The sequence below is a fragment of the Hordeum vulgare genome, chromosome 2H (genome assembly GCF_904849725.1).
Source record: "Hordeum vulgare subsp. vulgare chromosome 2H, MorexV3_pseudomolecules_assembly, whole genome shotgun sequence".
Taxonomy (NCBI): Eukaryota; Viridiplantae; Streptophyta; class Magnoliopsida; order Poales; family Poaceae; genus Hordeum; species Hordeum vulgare.
The window spans coordinates 275,882,411-275,899,499 of record NC_058519.1 but is presented as its reverse complement, the minus strand read 5'-3'; positions in this window follow the sequence as shown (position 1 = coordinate 275,899,499).

The following is a 17,089-nucleotide window of genomic DNA, read 5'->3' as shown; positions in this document are numbered from 1 at the left end:
CGGACATCACGAGGGTTTTCGGAATGGTCCGAAAACGAAGATTGATATATAGGATGGTTTCATTTGGTTTCCGGAAGGTTTTCGGGCATTACCGGCATTGTACCAGGAGTAACGAATGGGTTCCGGAAGTTCACCGGGAGGGGGGCAACCCACCCGGAGGAAGCCCAATGGCTTGAGGGTGGCGCACCAGCCCTTAGTGGGCTGGTGGGACAGCCCAAGAGGGCCTTGGCGGTAAGAGAAGAAAAACGAAAGGGAAAAAAGGGGAGGTGGGAAGGAAGAGAAGGACTCCACTTTCCAATCCTAATTGGAGTAGGATTCGTCCTCTTCTCCTAGCCGGCGCACCCTTGAGGGCTTGGCCCTCAAGGCAAGCCTCCTCCCCCTCCCTCCTATATATAGTGGTGATTTAGGGCTGATTTGAGACAACTTTTTCCACGTGCAAGTCAGATCTGGACACCATAGTTCTTCCTCTAAATCGTATTTCTGTGAACCTCGGACGGAGCCCTGCAGGAGTAGATCGTCACCACCACCGGAGCGCCGTCATGCTGCCGGAGAACTCATATACTTCTCCGTCTTGCTTGCTGGATCAAGAAGGCTGGGATCATCGTCGAGCTGTACATGTGCTGAACGCGGAGGTGCCGTCCGTTCGACACTAGATTGGAACGGATCGTGGGACGGATAGCGGGACGGTTCGTGGGGCTGATCGAGGGACGTGAAGAGGTTCCACTACATCAACCACGTTTCTTAATGCTTCCTGCTGTGTGATCTACAAGGGTACGTAGATCCAAATATCCTCTCATAGATGGACATCATCATGATAGGTCTTCGTGTGCGTAGGAAATTTTTTGTTTCCCATGCAACGTTCCCCAACATGGTGAAGAAAGGGATGAAGATGTGGACATTGTCTACAACACACCAGTGATACATGGTGAATTTGGGGAAAAGGCTCATCCCAATTCTTGATTGGTCTCTCCAGTTCTTAAAATACACGAGTCCCGTGCAGCCATTGAAGTTTTGACTGGATCAGAAGAAAAGATCACTCCGACGAAGTTTGTTCCGGATCAAGAATCAGCCGCATCACGTGATGAAACTAAAAATGTTGTAGAAACCGCTGCGCCAGAAACAGATACATCGGGCCAGCATATTCCTATGACTAAAGATGTGCATGAAGAAACTACACCTGCACAAAGTGAAGAAACTACTGCCGAACCACTTGTTGCAAATCCTTAGACAACTGACATGGTGGCTCTGATTCTTCAGGTTGATCAAAATCTTCAGCTAAATCCTCAACCAAAGCCTCGTCAGCTTTACTTCAAAAAGCCAAAGTTTCAAACATAAATGTTCTATGATGAGCAGCATTTCTTCATTGGTGCCAATCCATATGAAAAACTTCGTATCAGGCACTAGAGGTTTTGGACAGGCACGCAACTCAAGTACTATAGTGCGGTGCTAGTTGACAAGAACAAGATCTTCGACCATCGACACATTATTCATGGAGATATCAAAAACATTTCATGCTTTACCCCAGCTCTGAATGTTCTTCATGATGCAGGGTTACTTCAATTTTGCACCGACCTGTGTGGTTGCAATGGAGAGCTTATTCTTTAATTCTATGCAACCCTGCTTATTTCTGGTGACCCCAAAAACATCAACTCTTGGGTCTTGGACTGGATGACCGAAAATACTCATTTTACTACTCCAGCCACAGAATTGCTTCGAGCTCTGTTAGTTCAAATTCCTTTAGAAGGGGCATGGTATTTATATGATGAAAAAGAGCTGCCCAATCATATGATATAAGTACTCATGAAGCCCTTAGCTCATGGCAAGCCTCCAAGGACTCAATTCCTGGTGAAGGAATTGAAATATGTGCCCAGGACAGTCTACAAGATCTTGGCCCAAAACTTCACTCCTATCAAAGGTCATGACTCTAAAGAAGATGTTGTGGGGATCATGAAGAATATGCTCTTTCACATCATTCACGGAATCCAGATAAATCTTCATGATTTCTTCATGAGGACCTTGGCCACAAATGCTTTGTCACCATTTGAGCTGGAGATATATGTGCCATGGATCATGAGGTTCATTAGGACCATATCTTCAATACACTATCAGCCTGATTACCTTAATCACCTCAGTTATTTGCCTCCTCTTGAAGTCCTCGAGAAATATTTTGAACTGACTGAAGGCAAAGGAAAATCTACGATAGATGAAGGAACTCGGCCTCTGGATGGTCAATTTCATCAGTCTGCATCATATTCTACCAGTGACAACACAACATTAGAAGAGTCTGTTGGTAAGGCAAAAGCTTCAAGCCCAACTATCCCACGGGTGATGACTGACCGATAGCTTCTCCTCCGTCTTCATCAGAAAATTGATCGAAACCAGAAGTGGGTTAAGTGTCAGTTTGGCCCCATTGTGAAAACCCTCAATGCAACTCAAAATGTTGTGAAGAAAAACCACTACTATCTTCATGAAGTATTTGATCGCACTTGGGCCATACTGTCACAGCTCCAGACTCCTAAGGAACTGAAAGAATGGAGTTCACTCAAGACTTCGACTTGTCGTGGCAACCAAAGAAGAAATTCAAGAAGATCCCAGTTCCTGACTTGGTGGACAGTTCATTTTCCTCATTTTGCTTTGCTGATGAATTTGAAGATCTTGATGACACAACTGTTGGTCCAACCAGAGCGAATGACCCGAAGAATGCTGGCGTTCGTCCTCCATCAACAAGTTGATATTCTTCAGGGGCGTTAGTCCTTAGTTTTTGTCCCTTTTTGTCACTTGATGACAAAAGGGGGAGAAATCTGAGTTAATCTTCAAGCAGATCTACTTTATGGGCTATTATAAACTTTGTTAAGTTACAACTCTCATTCTTCTCACATTTTAGCTGTAATGAGTTGTAACTTAAGCCTAGTGGTGGTCTAACACTTTTGAATGTTTTTCCTCGCATGCTTATTCCTCAAGTCGATCATGGTGAAATTCGTCAGACACCATTTTTCACGATGCATTTAAAATTCCTCATATTATATGTTAAATGCGTGTACGAATTACAAGATATAGGGGGATATCTCCATGGTATAAATCATCAATGCGCATTTGCAGTCCAAAGCAAATTCCTCAAGCATGCACATCTTCAGGGGGAGTTTCTCTATATCTTGCAATCAAATTCCTCAAACTCTATACTTACTCTTCATATTTTTATCCCCGTTGAAAACTTAACCTATTTTTCATCAACCACCAAAAAGGGGGAGATTGTAAGTGCATCTAGTGCCCCTTAGAGATATTGGTGGATTGAAGACTTATAGGTTAAGAGACAAATATGTTTGTGAGTGTACACGAGCTCGATAAGTCGCTGAGGAGTTTGAGTTATTCAAAAAATATCGACCCCTAAAAATTTATGTCTTCGGGTGAAGACTTTGGTCATTCCTTGAAGACTTTGATAGATAAGAAATTGCTATTCCTCATGAATACTTTGAAATTGAGGAATTTGGTGTATCCCAAAGGAAATGCTCTGAAGACTTTGAAGCTTGAAGATTTACTCTTTCTGTTTCATTTTCATCTTTCTTGAGTCATATGAACACCGTACTGTTAAAGGGGGTCGAGGTAATACTAAGGAAAGATTTACTCATGATGCTCAACTCAAAACCTACAGATACCAAATCCTTCAAGTGAAGCCTTTGAAAATCTCTCACATCTTAGTCAAAGTCTTCAGTGACAAAGACGAAGTTCTTCTAGTCGCTAAAGAAATTGCACTAACTGAGGAGTTACGATTTCACTAGTGCGAACTACCTATCAGTGAGGAACACGAGAGACATGAGGACTTTTATAGTTCAAAGATCCAACCCTTGCCGCACCGTGCGCCACCTATCCCCAATCTTATCCACACAGCGATCATATCATTGGTGGCATTAATGTCATATCATGTCGCGATGCTCCGAGGCTATAAATAGCTCCCCCCCACAATCATTAGTTGGTTGGCTGCTCCGAAAAAAACCGACACTTGTCATTTAGACCAACCCAATCCTCGAGGACTTCAAGCTAAAATCATCTAGTGCGGAAAAACCCCAAACACCCAAACAAGAACCCCAAAAGCCCAAAGTGATTGAGCATCACTGAAGAGATTGTTCCTGTGTGGAACCGATGCTTGTTATCTTTGAGGATTGTGCATATTCCAGACGGTTCGGCATCATGGTCTACATCATCAAGGAGTCAATTCTGGATCACCTGGTGACCGAGTTTGTGAGGGTTTGGAAGTCTGCCCTGAAGACTTACCATGAGTGTTGGTAGAGGACTATGTGTCCTTAGCTCAAGGAGAATACGGTAGGGACTGTGTGTCCTTGGTTGGAATACCAAGCCACTCCAAACGAGACGAACGACTATCACAACAGTTGGAACTGGGTCGTCAAACCATTATCTTCATCGAGCCACGGTTTCTATTTCTTCAACTCTTTCATTTCCTCAATTGCATGTTGATGACTTTGATCTGTACTATTTGAAGAATTTGACTGAAGACTTTCTCTAATTCCTCAGCTCAAATTCCTCACTTAAGGTATTCATCACCTGCTTATCTTGATCATGCGACCCGTGCAACCTGAACGTTTCACCTCACTCTGAGGACTAAGCTATAGACGCTTTCACACGTCTATTTGAGCACTTATTCCGCTACACTATGTCGATATAACACACTTTCACAGGGCAAATTTGTTCATGTATTTGGGAGTCACATACCTGTACTCCCTCCACTGTTTGGCCCATCTCCGCTCCATTTGCTGCAAGCGCGTTTTGCGCTTTTCTTTTTTCTCTTTTCCATAAATTTCTTCATCGGGTGTGCAGTATTCATCATAGAAGTCATCAGGAATTTCAAAGGCAATGTTGAGTTCTGCGTTCTTTCTACCCTTCCGTTTCTTCTCATGAATCATTTTCTTCACTTGAGGAATATAAATTTTTGAGGACTCTGATGAAGAATTTGAAGAGGTCATATGCGTTCTTAGAAGATTTTAAAAAACGACTCAAGTTGAGGAAATTGACTAATACTGTTTTGAGGAATTTTGCTAAGTGTCCTTGACATGGGTTCGAGAGTTGTGCATATCTGAGAATTTACACAATAGAGGAATATGTTGAGGAATTGAGTGACTTAGTGAAAATTTTAAGGTGTTCTAAGGCATGGAGGTGTTCATGTGATGAATTTGCTGAGGAATAACACATTTCAATGATTTAATGGAAACATAAGGATCAACAGTGGTAGTAGAACTAGATTTTAATTAACCTCGATGAAGAACACAAAGAACATGACGAACCGTAGACGGTGAAAAGAGAAGCTCGTCGGTTCAGATCTTTAGCGCCCTAACTCGGTGGTTGAAGACAACTACAGCAGCGGTGGAGGAAGAAGATCCGTGGCCGACGTTAGTATGCGATCGATGATGTCGAGGTAGTGAAGCTTTTCCTCACCGGCCGCCTTGATTTCCAGGGTGGCGCTAGATCTGGATTTTTGCGGTAATAAGTGGGAACGAGAGGAAGAAATGACCTTGGGGTTAAGAGTGGGGTATTTATAACCCACGTGGGTAACGGTCCGGTCCGAAAGTTTCGGACCACAATGTCCCTAGCCCTTCCTGTCTGCTCGATAGGTGGCACAAACGTATTAAGCGGTGGAGTTAGTGGAGATCATGCTTAACTAATTGTGGGTAGTGGGTAGGGTTTGAGCAATAATGGCTGGAAAGTATTTGAATGAAATTTTGAGGACTTCGTTCGCAAATTCTTCAGCTGACAAGGATTCACTGAATACTTTGAACGAGTTCCAAACAAAACGCATATGAAGAATTTGAGAATAGACTGGGTTGAGCTTTGCAGAGAGGGGGATCGGGTCCGACCACATTCACTTAGTAGAAAAACACCGCATGAAGACTTAGCAATAAGTGAATGCTGTTGAGGACATTCAAAGCTCATAACTTATTATATAGTCAATGACGAAAATATTTAAAAAGTTTAAAGAATTTGAACTTCTGAGGAATTTGCAATCTTGAGGTTTTTGACAAGCCGGAGACTTTGAAGATTTAAAGAATTTGCAAAAATCTCAACTTTGAAGAATTTCAGCTTGAAGAATTTCAAATTGGGTTGGTGGCGTGACCCACCGTATAAGAATGATGATTTCACGCACCACGTACCATTGTCGTAGGATCTTGAGAATCAAATTCTTCATTAATTTGTTCACACTTGGAGTGTTATTCTTTATTGATTGAAGAAAAATGTTACTTCGCATGTTCCACATCTAAGTCGTCAATTTTTCATAAGTGTTAGGATGTGTGTCCTTTTCATAGAACATTCGAAGATTCTAAGATATTTAGCTCACACCGCAACTTCCAAAATCTCTTTTCATCCAAGGGCTTAGTGAAGATATCAGCTAGCTGGAATTGAGTATTCATGTGGTCGATGACGATGTTTCCCTTGAGTACATGATCATGAAGAAAATGATGCCGAATCTGGATGTGCTTGGTCTTCGAGTGTTGTACTGGGTTGTATGCAATCTTTATTGCACTCTCATTGTCGCAGTATAGTGGCACATTCTTCATGTTGATGCTGTAGTCCTTGAGGGATTGCTTCATCCACAACAATTGAGCAAAGCAAGAACCAACAACAATGTACTCAGCTTCAAAAGTGGAAAGTGACACAAAGTTCTGCTTCTTTGAGGACCAACCAACTAAGAATCGTCCCAGGAAATGGCAGGCGCCACATGTTGACTTGGGATCCACACGGTCACCAACATAACCAAAATAAGAATATCCAACTAGGTGAAGATTTGAGCCCTTGGGGTACCATATTCCAAGCGTTGTTGTGTGAGCTAGATATTGAAGAATATGTTTCACAGCCTTATGGTGTGATTACTTTGGTTTTTCTTGGAAATGGGCACACATGCAAACACTAAGCATAATGTCTAGCTAGATGCACATAGGTACAATAAAGAGCCAATCATAGAGCGATATACCTATTGATCAAAATCTTTACCATTTTCGTCAATGCAGAGGTGGCCGTTGGTATGCATGGGAATTTTGACGCCTTCGCATTCATTCATGCCGAATTTCTCCAGGACATCCTTGAGGTATGTCTCCTGAGAAATGAAGATGTCGTTGCATTGCTGACGAATTTGAAGCCATAAGAAGAATTTCAGCTCCGCCATCATGGACATTTGATATTCTTCACCCATCATGTAAGCGAATTCATCACTGTAATGTTGATGAGTACAACCAAAGATGATATCGTCCACATATATTTGGCATACAAACAGTTCATTATCATAGGATTTTGTGAAAAGAGTAGGGTCGAGTGAACCGGGTTTGAAGCCTTTCTTCACTTGGAATTCCTTCAATGTTTCATACCATGCCCGAGGTGCTTGCTTGAGGCCATAGAGTGCTTTGTTGAGTCTAAAGACTTTGTCAGAATGCTTCAGGTCTTCAAAACCTGGGCGCTGAGCTACATATACTTCTTCCTCAAGCTTACCATTGAGGAATACACTTTTCACATCCTTTTGATATAGTTTAATATTATGATGATTAGCATAAGCAAGCAATATACGAATAGCTTCAAGTCTAGCATTTGGTGCAAAAGTTTCATCAAAGTCAATTCCTTCAACCTGTGTATAGCCTTGGGCTATAAGTCATGCCTTGTTCCTCACTACCTGACCGTCCTCGTCTTGCTTGTTTTGGTAGGTTCATTTGGTTGCGATGACATTGTGCTTGCGTGGATCGGGCTATTTGATGAGTTCCTACACACTGTTAATCTTGAATTCATGAAGTTCATCTTGCATAGCTTGAATCCACTCAGGTTACATTAAGGCTTCACAACTTTTGAGGGTTCTGTGATAAACACAAAGGAAGAATGCCCACAAAACTTAATCAAATGTGAAGCTTTTGAGCGAGTGAGGGGACCCAGCGCATTGATGTCATCGAGGATTTTGTCAATTTCCACTTCATTTGCAATCCTTGATGCATGGATTGAAAACTTTGGTTGGGTTGAGGAATTTGGTGTGGAGAAATTTTCTCAGGTGCACCTGCTTGAATTTCGTCATTGTTTGGGACGTCTTCCTCAACAGGAGGTTCTTCCTCAGTAGGAATGATATCTTCAGTAGCCTTGAGCTTAGTAGATTCCTCAGAAGTCAATTTATCTGGCATGGGTGGGAGGTGGTCTATTTGCGAGCCATTAGTTTCATCGAACAACACAATTACAGTTTCAACAACCTTGTTGTGGTAGTTGTTGAAGACTCTGTAGGTGTGCGAGTCCTTTCCGTAACCGAGCATAAAACCCTCATGTGCTTTTGGTGCGAATTTTGAACCGTGGTGAGGATCTCTAGTCCAGCATCTTGCACGGAATACTTTTAAATAACTTACATTGGATTTCTTGTTAGTGAGGAGTTCATATGAAGTTTTCTTGAGGAATTTGTGAAGATATTTCCTGTTGATGATGTGGCACGCAGTATTGATTGCCTCAAACCATAAGTGACGAGGAGTTTGATATTCTTCAAGCATAGTCCATGCCATCTCAACCAGAGTCCTGTTCTTGCGCTCGACGACACCATTCTGTTGAGGAGTGTAAGGAGCAGACAATTCGTGAGTAATACCAAGTTCATCAAGATAGTCATCAAGGCCGGTATTCTTGAATTCTGTCCCATTGTCACTCCTAATGTGTTTGATCTTGACGCCTAAGTTCGTCGATGCCCTTGAGGAAAATCATTTGAAGACTTACTGCACTTTTGTTTTGTAAAGAATGATATGCACCCAAGTATAACGAGAATAGTCGTCAATGATGACAAAGCCATATAGAGATGCTGCATTGGTTAGAGTAGCATAATCAGTAGGTCCAAAGAGATCCATGTGAAGCAATTCAAAAGAACATGTATTAGTCATCATAGTCTTCTAGGGGTTCTTGCATGTGGTCATCTTTCCAGACACACAAGCCCCGCAGAGATGACCCTTGAGAAATTTGACGCTTTCGATGCCAATGACATGATTCTTCTTCGCCAGCGTTTGCAAATTCCTGATGCTCGCATGACCAAGTCGTCGATGCCATAGCCAACCCTGTGAGGCTTTTGCAAGAAGACATGTGGCTGGCTGAGTACCTGTGGAGAAATCAACAATGTACAAATCTCCTCTCTAAAGCCTCCGAAGACTTTGGATTTGTCAGATTCCATGATGAATATGCATCGATATTTTCCAAAGATGACAATCTTATCAAGATCACAAAGCATTGAGACTGCCATAAGGTTAAACCCAAGGGATTCAACAGGCATGACCTTGACCATGTGTCGGTCGTTAGAAATAGCCACCTTACCAAGTCCCAATACCTTGCTTTTACCTTTGTCTGCGTAGGTGGTATGCTTCAGTGGTGATGGAGTTAGCGGGATATTCATTAATTGGCTTTTGTCACCAGTCATGTGATTTGTACACCCACTGTAAAGAACCCACTCTGTGGTTTTGGGTTTGTTATCCTCGTGACGAATTAGTGCTGCTTACCATCTCATATGCTTCAGAGTGAAGAATATGATATCAAATTCATCACACTTGAATATCATCATATAAGGTATATTTTAGACATAATAAGGACGAGTGAAATGATAAGTCATTTCATCACGATTAGCTTGCGTTGTAAGTGCATCTAGTGCCCCTTAGTTATTTTGGTGTATTGAAGACTTATAGGTTATGGAACTGATATGTTTGTAAGTGTACACAAGCTCTATAAGTACCTGAGGAATTTGAGTTATTCGAAGAATATCGACCCATAAAAATTTATCTCATCGGCTCAAGACTTTGGTATTTCCTCTAAAGACTTTGAAAGTGAGGAAATTGGTGTGTCCGTGAAGAAATTGATATGAATACTCTGAAGCATGAAGACTTTCCTTATCATAGTTTCATTTTCTGTATTCTGTGTCATAGGACCACCGTACTGTTAAAGGGGGTCGAGGTAAAACTAAGGAAAAGTTTACAAGTTATGCTGGCCCAACAACGCTTCGCATGCGTGTGTGGCCTAGGCCCGGGGGCTCCTATTGGTGCACTAAAGACTGGGGTCCCTAGTGCCCCAGACTTGTGCACGGGCGCGAAGACCCCTTCCGGCAGGGCACGGCCGGACCCAGTCAAGGTGCAACCCCCAAGGTTATCAAGGCCTTGGAAAGCCTGCCTTACCGGGAAGATGACCAAGGCCGCACCCATTTAGTGGCGTGATGAACTCACCAAGTACAAGACCCGGCAAGATCCCTTATCGGGATGACGACTCAAGCCCTCGGAAAACTCCGTTGCGGAGACAAAGACTCAAGGCCCCAGCAAGCTCCTTGCCGGGATGACGGGCTTGGCCACTGCTAGGCAACCGACCTTGCCACAGTGCCACCGCCCCCAAGTGCCAGCGCATTCCGCATGTGACAGCGCAGCGTCCAGGTGTCGAAACACCTGGATACGTGTCTTTACCAGCACATAGCTAACAAGGACAAGACGTGCATTAAATGCACCTGATAGCGGTAGATGGATAAGCACCACCCTAGGTTCACTGTAACTCCTCGTGAACCTACCACCGAGCACTGTAGGTGACCGCTTTGCCTATAAATGGAGGCCCTTAGCTCATTTCGAAGGGCCTAGACTTTTCGGACATCGACCCATAAGACGGTCATCAATGGTCACTGTAACAATCAACAACAAAATGCTTAATACAACGAACAAGCAGGCCGTAGGGTTTTACGCGTAAGCGGCCCGAACCTGGGTAAAAATGCTTGCCCGGTGCTGATTGTTAGCTATGCTCTTCACGTCACCTCTCCCCACCCTATGATCACAAGGGTTTCATGTTGATTCCCATAGGTGTCGACCTAGCATCGCAGACATCTTCGGCGCGCCAGGTAGGGGATGTGGAGTTTTACGCGAATATGAGCAAACTCAGCACCAGATTCTTGGAGTTTGGGCACTGCGTCGCAATTCCCCTGGAAATGGGGTACCACGACGGACGCTCTGTTCTGTTACGGCTTCCCAAGGCTTGTGCGAGCGCGTTGCTGCGCGAGCGCGAGGTAGGGAGGCGGAGGCTCCAAAGGCGGGTCCGTCAGGCCGATGCGTCACTCAGGGCCATCGTGCAGCTGTAGAGTGCGTACATGGGAGCTTCATAGATGCCTCGGTGCATACTCCGGCGGATGCACCTCTGCGGAGTGATGCATAGTCGTTGAGGATGCGCCAAACGGTCTCGAAGCCCCGGCACGCACTCCAGCGTAAGTGTTGTGCCCCTGAGAACGTCGTATCGTGCCCCAAGATTCGCCCGGGGGCTCTGCAAGCACAGCCTAGCAAAAGAAAAGTAAAGGGGTTACATCCTGGCCAACTTTTTCTCCAAACAACGGTCGCGGACTGTCAGCAAGAATTCTTTGCCAGAGAAAAGCAGCCGGGAGCGGTAATTTCCTGCTTGCCGGGGACCCCGACGCCCCGACAAAAGATTCAAGCGCCATGCAACCACGGCGTGAGCACATAATTTTTGAGTTTAAGATTCAGATCTGAAGTAGATAGATTCTCTGTTTTCCCTTTAAAAGTTTCCAATCTTTGTGTGTGGAGTTTGCGCATACTGGGACTTTTCCAAAGATCAGTGCACCTTGTCTTTGTTTCGAACTCGTTCAAACGACCTGAAGGCCACACAGCGCCTTCAAACTGTTTCGAACCTGATCAACAGAGCAAGCAGCTACGTAGCGCCTGATTTCGTCTCAAGCTGCGCTTGGCGATTTCTATGGTTGCACTGAACGCATCAAGGAGCCTTGCCGGTAGTTGCCGGCAAGCTCCCATAGAATGCAAAGATGAATCATAGAAAGAATAGAATCCGGAAAGGGGAAAAATATTTTTTTCATTCATTTGAACGGATACATTTGACTCCACTTACAAAGCGTTGTTGTCCTAACCTAAAGACTCTGTCTTTTGACGATGATCGACATATGCGGAGGAGTGAAGTTCAAAAAGACAAAAAGCGGGCCAGCCCCCGGCTGGGCCCTCCTGGACCAGGATTACGCGGTGGAGAGCAGCGCCGGAGGAGATGAAGGGGCCGGAGCCAATGGTCGCACCGCCTCGAAGACGAGGCGCCGATGCGGGCGTCGGCAAGGAGGCGAAGAGGCATGACCGGGCACCGGCGGCAGGGCCAACAGTCAGTCGGAGCTCGGTGAGTCGTACTCCGACCTGACCCCCCGGGATCTCGACCTGCTAAGAGCGCCACTGCCGTCCCCCTCGTCGCGGTCGCTTGGGGAGCGACGCTCAGTGCCGCTCGACAGATATTCGCAGCGGCCGAGAAGCACACATGGGCGCCCCTAGAACAGGAGAGAGCCTTGAAGAAGGCGGAGGCGCTCGAGTAGCGCTCCGGCTCCCTCGACCTCGACCTCCACGACGACCGTGGCCCCTCGCCCTTCCTCCGCCACGGGCGCTCAGGCCGTCTTCCGCCGTGGCGCCCCCAGAAGTTGTGACATGATCTGAACGGGATCCTCTCGCCGCCCTAGCGGCCGACGGTGGCTGATCCCGTCCCCTAACCATGGTTAGGGGCGAGCGCCACCTGCAGACAGAAGAAAACTCTGAAGATCAAGGCTGAGGAGTTGTTGGGTTCAGAAGAATTTGGGTGAGCAAAACCCGTCGCAAACCCTCCCAATTTATACGACGGGGCACGGGGGCTAGCCTCCCTTGCTCCGGAAGCCACCACCCCGCTCGCCTAATCACTCTTGCTCACGGTGAACAGAGAACCGCCCTGCTGCACCAATGCATGCATGGGCGGGCCCAGCCACTACTGCGCCTTTTAAGGCTACGTCTGCCTCCTGTCCATCAATAACTGCGCATGCCACGCGCGTGGCAGAGGCGTTTTAGGAGGTGGAAAGGCCACTCCACGCATGACCCCCTACTTCGCGCGTCTAAGGGGCGACGTGGGGAAAAACAACTACCATCGGATCCAGCTACGAAAGCCCGTGCACCTCTTTGGTGCTGGCCCAACAACGCTTCGCATGCGTGTGCGGCCTAGGCCCGGGGGCTCCTGTCGGTGCACTAAAGACTGGGGTCCCTAGTGCCCCAGACTTGTGCACGGGCGTGAAGAGCCCCTGCCGGCAGGGCATGGCAGGACCGAGTCAAGATGCAACCCCCAAGATTATCAAGGTCTCCGCAAGCCTGCCTTGCCGGGAAGAAGACCAAGGTCGTGCCCATTTAGTGGCGTTATGAACTCACCAATTACAAGAACCTGGCAAGCTCCCTTTCCGGGATGACGACTCAAGCCCCCTGCAAGCTCCCTTGCTAGGACGAAGACTCAAGGCCCCGACAACCTCCTTGCCGGGATGACTGTCCTCGCCATTGGTGGGTAACCGCCCTGGCCACAGTGCCACCGCCCTCAAGTGCCAGCGCATTCCGCATGCGCCAGCGCAGGGTCCATGTGTCGAAACGTCTGGATACGTGTCTTCACCAGCACGTCGATGAAAAGGACAAGACGTGCATTAAATGCACCTGACAGCGGTAGATGGATAAGCACAACCCTAGGTTCACTCTAAATCCTCGTGAACCTACCACCGAGCACTGTAGGTGACCCCTTTGCCTACAAATGGATGCCCTTAGCTCATTTCGAAGGGGTTAGACTTTTAGGACATCGACCGATAAGACGGTTATCAACGGTCAGTGTAACAATCAACAAAAAAATGCTTAATACAACCAGGCAAGCAGGACGTAGGGTTTTACACGTAAGCGGTCCGGACCTGGGTAAAAAGGCTTCCCGGGTGCTGATTGTTATCTCTGCTCTTCATGTCACCTCTCCCCGCTCTACGATCACAAGGGTTTCACGTTGATTCCCATAGGTGTCGACCTCGCATTGCCGACAAAAGCCTACAGAGTCAAACCCTTCGAACGAAGCCTTTGGAAATCTTGAACAGCTTAGTCAATTTCTTTAGTGACAGAGACGAAGGTCTTCTAGTCTCTAAGGAATTTGCTCTAACTGAGAAGTTAGGTCTCCGCCAGTGCGAATAACCTACATGTGAGGAACATGAGTGACACGATGACTTTCAAAGTTGAAAGGTTCCGATCGTTGTTGTGCTGCGCGCCAGCTGTCCCCAACCTTATCCACAAAACGGTCATATCATTAGGGGCATTAATTTCAATTCATGTCGGGATTTCTCCCCGTCTATAAATAGCCACCCCCATAACCACTAGTTGGTTGGCTGCTCCAAGAGAGAAACTCACACGTGTTATTTGAGAGCAACCCATTCCTCGAAGACTTTGATAGAAAATTGTGAGTGAGGAAAAACCCCAAACACCCAAACCAAAACCCAAAACTCAAAGTGATTGAGCATCACTGAAGAGATTGTTCCCATGTGGAACCGACGCTTGTAATCTTTGAGGACTGTGCATCCTCCAAACGGTTAGGCATCATGGTCTAGAGCATCCACAGTGAACTGTGTATTGCCGGGTGACCAAGTTTTTGAGGGTTTGGAAGTCTACCCTCAAGACTTGCCACGAGTATTGGGCGGTGGTCCTTAGATTAAGGAGAATACGGTAAGGACTTAGTGTCCTAGGACTTTGTGTCCTTTGGTTTAAATACCAAGCCGCTCCAAACCACATGTACGACTGTCATAGCAGTTGGAACTGGGTCATCATATTGTTGTCTTCATCGAGCAACGGGTTCTAATTCCTCAACCCTTTCATTTCCTCAATTGTATGTTGCCGACTTTGATATTTACTATTTGAAGAATTGGATTGAAGACTTTCTCAAATTCCTCACCTCAAATTCTTCACTTAAGTTATTCGTTACCTGCTTATCCTGATCACATTAGCTATGCAACCTGAATGTTTCATTTTACTCATATGTTTGAGTACTTATTCCGTTGCATTCAGTTCGTGACTATGGTCTTTCCTCAATAGGAATTTCCTTAGTGATGAATTTGTAGAAATCGCCTATTTACCCCCCTGTAGTCAACATAACGCACTTTCAATTGGTATCAGAGAAAGGTACTCCCTTGTTCTATGTGATTTTGGTTTAACCACCTAGAGTTTTAGTTATGTCGATAGAAGGTATGATCAAGGTTACTACGGGTTGTCCTACCTTGAAGGAAAGGACTTCCCCTGGTATGTTGGGGAAAATGGTGTTCCCTTTGTGACTGCAACTATCACTGTCGCTGATGTGAAGAGATTCAAGCAACTCGACACTCAAGCGAAGAATATAATTTGTGGCCATCTCAGCAAAGGTCAGTATGAAAGAGTGAGTGCTTTGGGCTCTGCAAATCTTATCTGGGAAAGGCTGTCCAAAGTCAATGAAGGAGTATCCATGCAACGTGACTCTCGTGTTGTTTTTCTTCGCAATCTCTTCAACTGCTTCAAGAGCGTTGATAATGAAAGCTGCCAAGAAACCTTCAATCGCCTCACTGACATCTCCAATGAGGTTCAGGCCCTTGGAGCGAGAGACATCGCTGACAAACAAGTGGTGAAGAAACTGCTACGATCTCTTGATTCTTCATTCGATACACTGGTACTGATGATTCAAGAACGAAGAGACTACTACATGCTACTTGATCCTACTCATATACTTGAGAGACTCAATACTCACGAATTGCAACAATTTGAGAAGAGAGACCTTTATGGAACAAGCTATACAAGACCTCGTGCACTGAAGGCAAAGGCTGTTTCCTCATTTGAAGAAAAAGACTGTGATTGTAATCTTGGTGATCCGGAAGAACTTGCTATGCTTGTGAGGAAATTCCAGAAGTTCACAATGCGAGGGCAATTCAGAAAGTCTTCAAGGAGAAATATGAGAAAATCAGAATCTTCATCTGAGGACTACAAGAAAAGAACCTGCCAGAAATGCAAGAAATCTGGTCACTACATTGCTGACTGTCCTTGCTAGGTGAAGGAATCAAAGAAGAAGTATAAGGATGATAGTTCCGATGACTCGAAGAAAAAGAAGAAATCTTCAGAGTCCTCATCCTCAAAGTCATCATCGCACAAGAAGGCCAGCTTCAGAAAGGCTCGGGCACTTATTGGCAAGGAAATGGATTCTGAGGAAGAATCATCACGAGGAAGGTTCAGAAGTGGAGTCAGAGTCTGGTGTGGCAAGCCTAGCCCTTGCTACCACTTTCATCAGCAAGTCCATCTTCGACCTTGAAGAAAATAACAACATCAACAACATCGATGACTATGATGACGACTTTGGTTCCACCTATTGCTTCATGGAAAACGCTTCAATGGTACCAAGCCACCCTTCCTCTTGTGACGCCAGTGAGTGTGAACCTGATGAATATCAAAAACCCAGTTACTATAAACTTGCTAATATTGCCACTAAGCAACAAACTGATACTGAAAAGCTTTAGAAACTGCTAGACAAAAGCGATGATGTGTTGAGTGAGGAAATGAATCGGACTCAAACCCTCACTGATGATGTTCAAAGTCTTTAGTCTAGGTTTGATAGTCTTCAAGAATGTTATGGCACACTCTTGGCTGATCATGAGAAGCTTTCTTATGAATTTATTCAAGGAAATAAAGATATTGAGAATTAAGAATGTCCCATGTTGATCTTCAAATTGCAAATGACTCCTTGCTTGCTTGCTACTTCTCAAACAACAGAGCCAGAAATTGACACGTTGACGGAGACTTGCTTGCGTTGGTTTTTCCGTTGAAGAGGAAAGGGTGATGCAGCACAGGAGCAGTAAGTATTTCCCTCAGTTTGAGAACCAAGGTATCAATCCAGTAGGAGAATCTCGTCAAGTCCAGAGTACCTGCTCAAACACAAAAGAGCTTGCACCCAACGCTATAAAGGGGTTGTCAATCCCTTCAAGATTGATTGCAAAGTGAGATATGAAGGCGGAAAGTGCAACAAAGTAAAAGAGTAAGGCTGAAAAAATGGTGTGAAGTAGACCCGGGGGTCATAGTCTTCACTAGAGGCTTCTCTCAAAATAGCAAATATTACGGTGGGTGAACAAATTACTGTCGAGCAATTGATAGAACCGCGCAAAGTCATGACGATATCTAAGGCAATGATCATACATATAGGCATCACGTCCGAGACAAGTAGACCGATACTTTCTGCATCTACTACTATTACTCCACACATCAACCGCTATCCAGCATGCATCTAGTGTATTGATTTCATG